A 10,306-nucleotide genomic window follows, 5' to 3' on the forward strand; every position below is an offset into this window, starting at 1 on the left:
CAACTGCAAAGTATTCATTAAACTCAATGGAACACCGGAACAAGCCAAAGTGTTGGTCATCAGAAATATGGAAGAGCTGGACAAATACTGAGGTCAACTTACTCTGGAGGTATGAATACACATGTGACGTGACACACAACACAACACATGGCACAGTCCAAAAGAACTTCATCTGCATCCGGCAACAATATCAACATGACTCATTGGAATTCTCTTTATGATAATCTGGAACTAAGAACATTTCGATACACAGACCATAATGTTCTAGACTTAGAAAAGGATATAGACCCAGAAAATAATTTCTTCTACAACATCAGCTGTAACTGCTGCTACTTCACTGATGAACAGTTTAAGCACACCATCAACACGGAAAATAAATTATCAATAATCCATTTTAATAGCAGAAGTCTGTATGCCAACTTCAACAATATAAAGGAATATCTAAATGAGTTGACAAATCCATTTGGAATTATTGCCATTTCTGAAACATGGATCAATGCGGAGAAAGGAATGGACTTTGGACTGGAGGGATATGAAGTGAATTTTGTAAATAGAAGGAACAAGAGTGGAGGGGGAGTAGCTGTGTATGTGGATAAAAACCTAAACTACAAGGTGGTAGAAAGTATGACAACTGTAATTGATAATTTACTAGAATGTATAACAATTGAAATTTATAAGGAAAAAGAAAAAAATGTAATAATTAGCTGTATATATAGAACACCTGGCTCTAGTATTCAAGTATTTAATGACTTCATAGAGGAAATATTCTCTAAAACAAATCAAAAAGTTATGTTTATCTGTGGTGATTTTAATATTGACCTGTTGAATCCAAAAAAGCATAAAATGACCGACGAATTCCTAAACACTATGTACAGTTTGAGTTTACATCCTAAAATAACCAGGCCTAGCAGAATTACACCACATTGTGCCACCTTACTTGACAATATTTTCACTAACAATATGGAAAACAACATTGTGAGCGGAATATTAATTAATGACATCAGTGATCACCTACCAGTTTTTGCAGTTTATGACACTAATTATAAGAAATTAGTTCCCTGATTGCACCGTATTTGAATTACTGTGCAGAGGTTTGGGGCAATACTTACAAATGTTCGCTATCATCAATCTTTATATTACAAAAAAGGGCCATAAGGATAATCCATAAAACTGGTTACAGAGATCATACAAATCCACTATTCTTAAAATCAAAAATTCTAAAATTCACAGATCTGGTTCATTTTCTCACAGCACAAATTATATATAAAGCAATAAATAACCTGCTTCCTGACAATATTCTAAAAATGTTTTCTAAAAGGGAACGGGGATACAATTTGAGGGGGGAATTAAATTTAAAACATCCTCGTATCCGTACAACATTAAAAAGTTTTTGCATCTCTGGAAGGGCCAGAGTCGTCTCTATTTTTTGAGGCGACTGAGGTCCTTCAACATCTGCCAGAAAATGCTGAGGATTTTCTATGAGTCTGTGGTGGCCAGTGCGATCCTCTATGCTGTTGCATGCTGGGGGAGCAGGCTGAGGGTCGCAGATGCCAACAGACTTAATAAACTGATCCGTAAGGCCAGCAATGTTGTGGGGATGGAGCTGGACTCCCTCAAGGTGGTGTCGGAGAGGCGGATGCTGTCCAAGATAAAGACAATGTTGGATAACACCTCCCACCCACTCCATGACATGTTGGTCAGTCACAGGAGCTCGTTCAGTGAGAGACTGAGATTACCGAAAAGCACCACTGAACGACACAGGAAATCATTCCTGCCTGTGGCCATCTCCCTGTACAACGCATCCACTTAACACACTGTTTGCTGCTACAACTACACATGTTTCTTTTCCAAATATTTATTTATAAGTGACTTATGTATGTATGTATGTATATATATGTATATATTGTACTATTCTTAGTTAGCGTATTGTCTGTCTTGTCTTAATGTTGGTTTAAAATGGAGCACTGTAACAAAAAATAATTTCCCCCAGGGATCAATAAAGTATTCTGATTCTGATTCTGATTCTGATATATATATATATATGTGTATATATATATATATATATATATATATGTGTATATATATATATATATATATATATATATATATATATATATATATATATATATATATGTGTATATATATATATATATATATATATATATATATATATATATATATATATATATATGTGTATATATATATATATATATATATATATATATATATATATATATATATATATATATATATATATATATATATATGTGTGTATATATATATATATATATATATATATATGTGTGTATATATATATATATATATATATATATATGTGTATATATATATATATATATATATATATATGTGTGTATATATATATATATATATATATATATATATATATATATATATATATATATATATATATATATATATATATATATAATTGTAGGTTGTGTATCCTTCAGGTGTTAATGGGGTTATTGAAAATGTGTATATGTGCGTATGTGTGTATATACGTAGGTATGGATAGATAGAAACATATATGTGTATATATTAAAAAAAATAAATAAATAAAAAAAAAATTACACATAACATATAATGTAATTACAAGGAGGTATTTCTGTAGTCTATTGATACTAGATAGTGGAAAAGGGGTGGGATTAAATAAGCTTATGCTTCTTCCTGCTCCTTTTTGAACATGGACGTTATTTGGAGTTGTGGTTGCTCGTTTTCCTTTTGTTTGCTTTGTTCATTTGTCTCTTTTAATTCTATTTTTTTTTTATACTTTTTCAACATGTTCAAAATAAAGATTCAATCAATCAATCAAAAGAATCATCTGATCTGAAAAATAGCGGACAAAGAAGTTTGCAGTAAATTTTAAATACATAGTTGAGTATAAAGGTTCTTAAAATGTTAATAAGTACTCAGTGTGTCCCCTTCTGCAAGCGCGGCACATATCCACACGATAGTCAAACTCGTCCCATACTCCAGGTTTGCGAATTTGAGATGAACGAACCTGACCTGATGAACCTGACCTGTATCTCCTCCCCATGTCACTCTCATACCATCTCTCCCAGGGTCTTCAGTCTCTGCTGAGGCTGGAAATCACAGCCTTAATTGTTTCTCACGAAGCTATAGCTTGCATCCTAGTTCACCATTCCTGCCCACAAGTCACTACTCCATCATTTACTGTTAAATTAATGGATTTATTATAGTAATACTTTTCAAATAAAATGCAATTATAGAAATAAATTATATACGTTTATTTTCATCGAATTTACATTTTTACATTAAATTTTCATCATATTTAATGGTGTAATAATTGTTTACGAATTGGAAAAAAATAAAGCAGGGTCATTTTGTAACTTTATGAAATGGTGGTGAGTTATTGTCTGTCCGTTTTCACATTTTATGCAACAGAATATTCCTGGGACTATAAATAAGTCAACTGAGAAGGAGTTTAATGCCTTCTGTATGATTTGTATTGTCCTGTACTTTTTTTTTTTTTTTTAAGTACGTGAGGAAGTTTTAGGTATTGTCGGACAGTCTCTTTCACACAGTAATCCAAACCTTATACTTTCCCCTGAAAGATGTACTCATTTAACAAGAGCCCACAGTCTCACCTTGGAAAATGACTCGGTGAGTTTTAAATAGTTTAGCACTGTTGTTTGGTTATCATATATCAGGCAGGAGGAGCTAAAACTGCATGCTCCTGATCTGTAGTCAGCTTCATCGATTTCCTCTTTACCCCAAATTGGCTGAGGCAGATGATCGTCCACCTTGAGCCTGGTTCTGCTGGAGGTTTCTTTTTGTTACGAGATTTTGTTCCTTTCTGTTATCACTACATACTTGATCAAAGGGAATCGTTTGTTTTCGATCCATAACACTGCAAAGTACCTTGAGATTATTGTTGTTGTGAATTGGCATGCCATGAATTAAATGTATTCAATGGATCTCTGGGTATTAGCCACTGCACTGACCTCATCCAAACTACATGCACATTGATAAACTGAAGGGTTCAATTGGATTGTTCACTGAGGGAAACCAATATTTCTACTGAGCCTGTATTAAACATTATAGATTTCCTCCTGTGGAGAATCTATAACTCAAGTGTTTATCTCACTGAAAGCTCAGACACACACACACACACACACACACACACACACACACACACACACACACACACACACACACACACACACACACACACACACACATCGTCAGCCCTGGAAAGACTGAAAGAAGAAAAACTTTTTATAGAACAGCAATCTGACCAAAAAATAAAAGGTGGGCGAAAATTGTTTAACCTCCTAAGACCTGAACTCTTTCATGGCATGCATTTTTAATTTCTCTTTGATATTTGGGCATATTGGGACCTGATGAATGTAAAAACAAAGAATCACCAGATTTTTTTTTTTTGCAGTATAATGTCCTCGCAAGTGGATATCAGGTCCTTGTAGAGCAAAATTTAGTATTTTGGTCAAGACAACCTAAAATGTGATGTCCACATATGTGGACGCCAGGTCCTAGGAGGTTAAATGCAATTTTATCTTGAATCTCATCATTTTGATTTTAACAGTAAAGTTAAAATGAAAATGTTTAAAATGGACCCTTTGCAGTATGTTTTAAGTTTCAGTTTGATCTGATGAACTAACAGTATGATGCTCGTTGCACATCATACTGAATTGGAAGAATGGGCTGCAAAAACGGCTTGATTAGAGCCATCAGAATCACCTGATCTGTGTCTGGATTCTTCATATAAAAGGATGTAGAGAAACAGAATTGTCTGTCGAGGTTCAAATTTCAATGCTTATACAATTCTTACCTTTGGGAAGTACTTCAGCACCATGAAGGAGCCCTTCTCTCTTTAGAGATGTTTGAGTTGTTTTTGCTTTTAGCTTCAGCGTTGACCGCCACAAGATGTTTGTCCTAGAAAAAGGGGATAGATGCGAGAAGATGGTTATTCATGCACAAACTGCAAAGCCACTTACTGGAGTACCTTAAGTATTTGGGCTTAAACACAGCCTCTTTTCAGATGAAAAGAGGAAATAGAAAGGACGAAAGCCTGGAGTCAATGAATCAGTGAAGGAAAAAATGAGGTGGGATGAAAGCAGCCACATGATGCCTCTCAAACACTCTGGATGAAATTTTTCAACCTGGCATGATTTCGTTTTTGCAAAGTTTGATCAGCTACCACGTTTACCACATTTTGATATCAGATAAAAATATGACACTGTTGAAGAGGCAGCACTGTCAATTTTTTCACCTGCTGTCATCTCTCAGCCTTGAGCAAAGTTATTTGCTTTAGTTGGGAATTGTCAGATCAGGGACAAGAATGACAAAGAGTGAATAAACAGTGATTCCTGCAAAGACAAAGTATTAAATCGTTCACACAAAGCTTCAGGTCAAAAATGTCTCTTCCGCAGAGGTGAGTTTGTGCTTGTGTTGTTCTGATGGTCAGGTACAGATGCAACTTTAAGATCTCTGCATTTTACTTACATAACACATTTGTAAATGTTGCAGATATGAACAATAGATTCTAATATGTACTCTATAGACTGCTACACAACAGGTTTGATCTTAGTTTGAATTATTTTACAGACATTTTTCAAGAAACTCAAACACCGTCTCTAAATAATTAACAGACATTCAGCTGAAAATATCACAAATATTAACATTTTGTAGTTAATATTACATCGCGTCATGTCAGAGTGCTTCATGGCTTAACTCGTTAGCCCTTGTTATGTCCCCATGTTGGTCCCAAGAGTAAACAAATTAACATGAAGAGAGTGTTTGAGTCAGCTTGAAATGGTTTAATGATGAGATGTTAAAAAGGAAGCATAAATTTACTTCAGGGAGAGCCAACTTAACTAACAAAACAAAAGAGCATTAACTTTAAACAAAACTCCATCAACTATATAACTTAAGTCAAAAGAAACTTTACAGCACCTCAAGGTGGTGACAGCTCTCCTTTTACGAGCTTCTCTTACCAATGTAACAAAGAACCAATTAATAAAGTAGAATAAGCACAAACAAGCTAATGAGAAGCATAAAAATCTGAACCTAACAAGCATAAAGCAAAGACTAACAGTGCATTAACCACACCTACATATGTCCTGGAGGGCATCCATTGGCTGCAGGACTCAAACCCTGGCCAATGACATGAAAGGCAGAACCTGGAAAACCTAGACCTGAAAGCAGCATGGTAAACATGACCCTTTACATACACATTACATTGGTTTTAAGTGAATGTACAAGCCCTGAACGTACTTTGTAGGTGAATTGTGAATGTGGGCCGACCGTGGTTCAGAAGGTTGGGAAGCTCATCTTGTAACTGGAAGGTTACCGGTTCGATCCCCTGCTCTGTCTGTCTTGGTAGTTGTGTCCTTGGGCAAGACACTTCACCCTGCCGCCTACTGGTTTTGGCCAGAGGGGCCGATGGCGCGATATGGCAGCCTCACTTCTGTCAGTCTGCCCCAGGGCAGCTGTGGCTACAACTGTAGCTGCCTCCACCAGTGTGTGAATGAATAGTGGTATTGTAAAGCGCTTTGAGTCTCGAAAAGCGCTATATAAATGCAATCCATTATTATTAATTAAGCTGTACTACTGTTTATCTAATGAACTGTGGGACAATCTTATGAAGACTCTAGAGCGGCTCTTCCTCAACCTCCTCCGACCACAGGTACAACATGCCCAGGACCCACTACAGTTTGCATACAAGGCGGGTGTCGGAGTGGAGGATGCCATCCTGTACCTCCTACACAGAGCCCACTCACACCTGGATGGGGGAAAAGGCACGGTCAGGATCCTGTTTCTTGACTTTTCCAGTGCCTTTAATACCATCCGGCCCTGTATGCTTCAGGAAAAACTGAACAGGATGGAGGTGGACCCCTGCCTGGTGGCTTGGATCTCCGACTACCTCACCGACAGGCCACAGTACGTCAGGCTGAAGGACATCACGTCTGACACAGTGGTCAGCAGCACAGGAGCACCACAGGGAACTGTGCTGTCCCCTCTTCTCTTCACCCTGTACACCTCTGACTTCTGCTACAACTCTGAATTATGCCACATTCAGAAGTTTGCAGACGACACAGCCATCATGGGGTGTATCTGGGATGATCAGGAAGAGGAGTACAGAAGTCTGGTGAGGAACTTTGTCGCATGGAGTCACACAAACCACCTGCAACTCAACACCTCAAAGACTAAGGAACTGGTTGTGGACTTTGGGAGGTCTAGAGCAGGTCCACTGCCGGTTCAGATAGAGGGGGAGGAGGTGGAGGTGGTCAACAAGTACAAGTACCTCGGGCTGTGGGTGGACAATAAACTGGACTGGTCATGCAACACAGAGCACCTGTATAAAAAAGCCCAAAGCCGACTGTACTTCCTCAGGAGGCTGAGGTCTTTTAACATCTGCAGGAAGCTCCTGAGGATGTTTTACCAGTCGGTGGTTGCTGGAGTACTTTTCTATGCTGTGGTGTGCTGGGGGAGCAGCACAGCAAAGAGGGACTCATCCAGGCTGGAGAAACTGATCAGGAGGGCTAGCTCTGTGGTTGGCATGAAGCTGGACACTCTGGTGACAGTGGCAGAGAAAAGGACATTAAAGAAACTGATGGACATTATGGACAATGCCAGGCATCCTCTGCACACGGCCATTAACCACCAGAAGAGTCTGTTCAGTGACAGGTTGCTTCTCCCAAAGACAAGAACTAACAGACTTAAAAACTCCTTTGTCCCACACGCCATCAGACTGTTTAACTCCTCCCTGGAGGGGAGAGGGAGGGGAAACAGGAGGACAAAGGAGGGGGGAACAACTAAGCTGTAGTGCCTCTTCACCTCACTGTACAATACCTTGTGCAATACTTTTTGTAAATAGTCAACAGTGCAATAGACTCAATACTTGAAATGTGCAATTCACTTGTATTTTTATTTTTTATTCCTATTTATTCTATTTATCCCCTTTGTATATTTTAATTATATTGTCTCTGTATTTATATATATGTGTGTGTGTGTGTGTGTGTATATATATATATATATATAATATTCTGTAACTCTGTAACTTCTGTCGGTGCTGTGCTTTTTTGGAAATCGAATTTCCCAGAGGAACCCACCGGAGGGATTAATAAAGTTCTATCTAATCAAATCTAATCAAATCTAATCTAATCTAATCTAATCTAATCTAATCTAATCTAATCTAATCTAATCTAATCTAATCTAATCTAATCTAATCTAATCTAATCTAATCTAATCTAATCTAATCTAAGGTTCTTTACCTTACAATATAAAGCGCTTTTAGATTGTGTTTCCTTAAATCAGAGAAAGTCCGTTTCTAATGAAATGAACCTGTTCATGTTTCTGCTGGATGGCAGTTTAACAGACATGTCCACCGTCTCAATCACCTCATCACCACAATGCCTCTCTCTGCCTCTCTTAGTTTTCTCTCTCTCATACTGGCACCCTCTCCTCTTATATCACGAATTTTCTCTGCCACTCTTCTCTACTACTAATACACTCTAACACAAACACGTCCTCAACAAAAGGTTCATTCATAACCTTGCCATTTTCTACTTCTCCCCCTCTACTGTCTCACTCCCTCGTCTCTACCTCCATCCTCTCAAGGTCTCGGAGAATAATGGCAGATAGCAGATTAGCATTCGCCTCTTTGCGATGTGGTTTGACTCACAAACACACATGTGGGTACATGCAGACTACTGCAAGGCTGCTTGCCAACACAGAGATAATAAATGTGAAACAATTATCACTGTGGAGCTGTTAAACTAATCTGTGACCACACGGGTAGTTATTAATCTGTATATAAGCCTATGAAAGACTGTCACATCACATTCTGTGAAGTTTAGTTTTCTGAATGTGTGACCCCGAGTAAAATGTAATGCAGTGTGGCACCATGTCAAAGATTAAAATAAGCACTATTGTCCATTTCACTGACCCATCACAGTTGTATGGAGTGACACATCAGTGTCCAATGTAGTGGTTTATGTGCAAGTACACCATCAACACTGACACAAATACAAGAAAACAGCCTTTGAATAGCTGCCCACTGCAGTGACCACTATGTGTGGAAGGGTTAAAAGGAGTTTAGATGGCTTTTACATCTGACTAGGATGCCTCCCTCCTGCATGCCTTCTAGATGTTTAAGAGGGCAGTCCCAGGACATGCTGGAGAGATTGCGCTCGGCTTGCTTAGGAGCACTCTGGTGTCCTACGTGAAGAGGTACAGGAGTGGGCTGGAGAGAGGGGTTTCTGGGCGTGTCAGCTTTGACTGCAGCCCCGTGAAGCAGATAGGAAATGGCTACGTGGTCATCAGATGTCTCAGTGTAGAGTTTCAGTGCCTCACAATGACCAAAATGTCATTCAGAATATTTCCCCACCCCGAAAAGAATAAACAGAGTTATTTTCAAATCTGTTTTGTCGTTGCTTATTTGACCTGTCTCCTCTTCTCCTCTCTCTCCAAAATTCCTTTTAATATCTCACAGATGGTTTCACTCATTAAATAGAAAAGTAAATCAATAGCATGTCGATTAGTTTCTGACAACCCTCTCGTGCGTGTGTTTATACATCTTTGTGACGACAGATAATTGGCATGCCACTGTATTTGTGGGGTCCAATAGTCACTTAGGGGTTTAAAATGCTCATCCCCAGGCGTTTGAAGGCAGTTTTGAGGCTCAAAATGTGGTTTTAGTGTCAGTGCTACAGTTAGGTTATGGTTAGGTATGGGCTAAGGGTTAGGATAAGGCATTCATTTTTGATGGTTAAAGTTAGTGTAAGCAGCTGGGGAAAGCATTATGTCAATTAGATGTCCTCGCTAAGATATGAGTGTGTGTGTGTGAGCAAGAGAAAAAACTGACGGTATTATTCAGCCAACAACCTCTTTAACACACACACACACACACACACACACACACACACACACACACACACACACACTGTGAAAGCGACAAAGACGCTGGGGGAAACGATTGATGGTTATCAGCCCCTGTAGGAAATTAAAGGGATGGTCCAGTGTTAATATTTAGATATGCAGATTGGTGACAGAGGCCTCTCTCGCTGTCTGTCAAGCATGTGCACACCACCAACCCACCCTCCCATTCATACAGACGCACACACAAACACGTGCACAGCTACCTATAGGTACAGGTAAACTGAGTGGTGTGTATCAGTGTGGAACTGCAAATGGGATGAGCAGCTTGATTAATCTGTGTGACATGAATACCAAATCAGAGGCTAAAAAGTGTGCGTCCATGTCTGAGTGAGTGCAAATTGATGGGATGATGATGGATGTGTGT

The sequence above is a fragment of the Astatotilapia calliptera genome, chromosome 23 (assembly GCF_964374335.1).
Source record: "Astatotilapia calliptera chromosome 23, fAstCal68.1, whole genome shotgun sequence".
NCBI lineage: Eukaryota > Metazoa > Chordata > Actinopteri > Cichliformes > Cichlidae > Astatotilapia > Astatotilapia calliptera.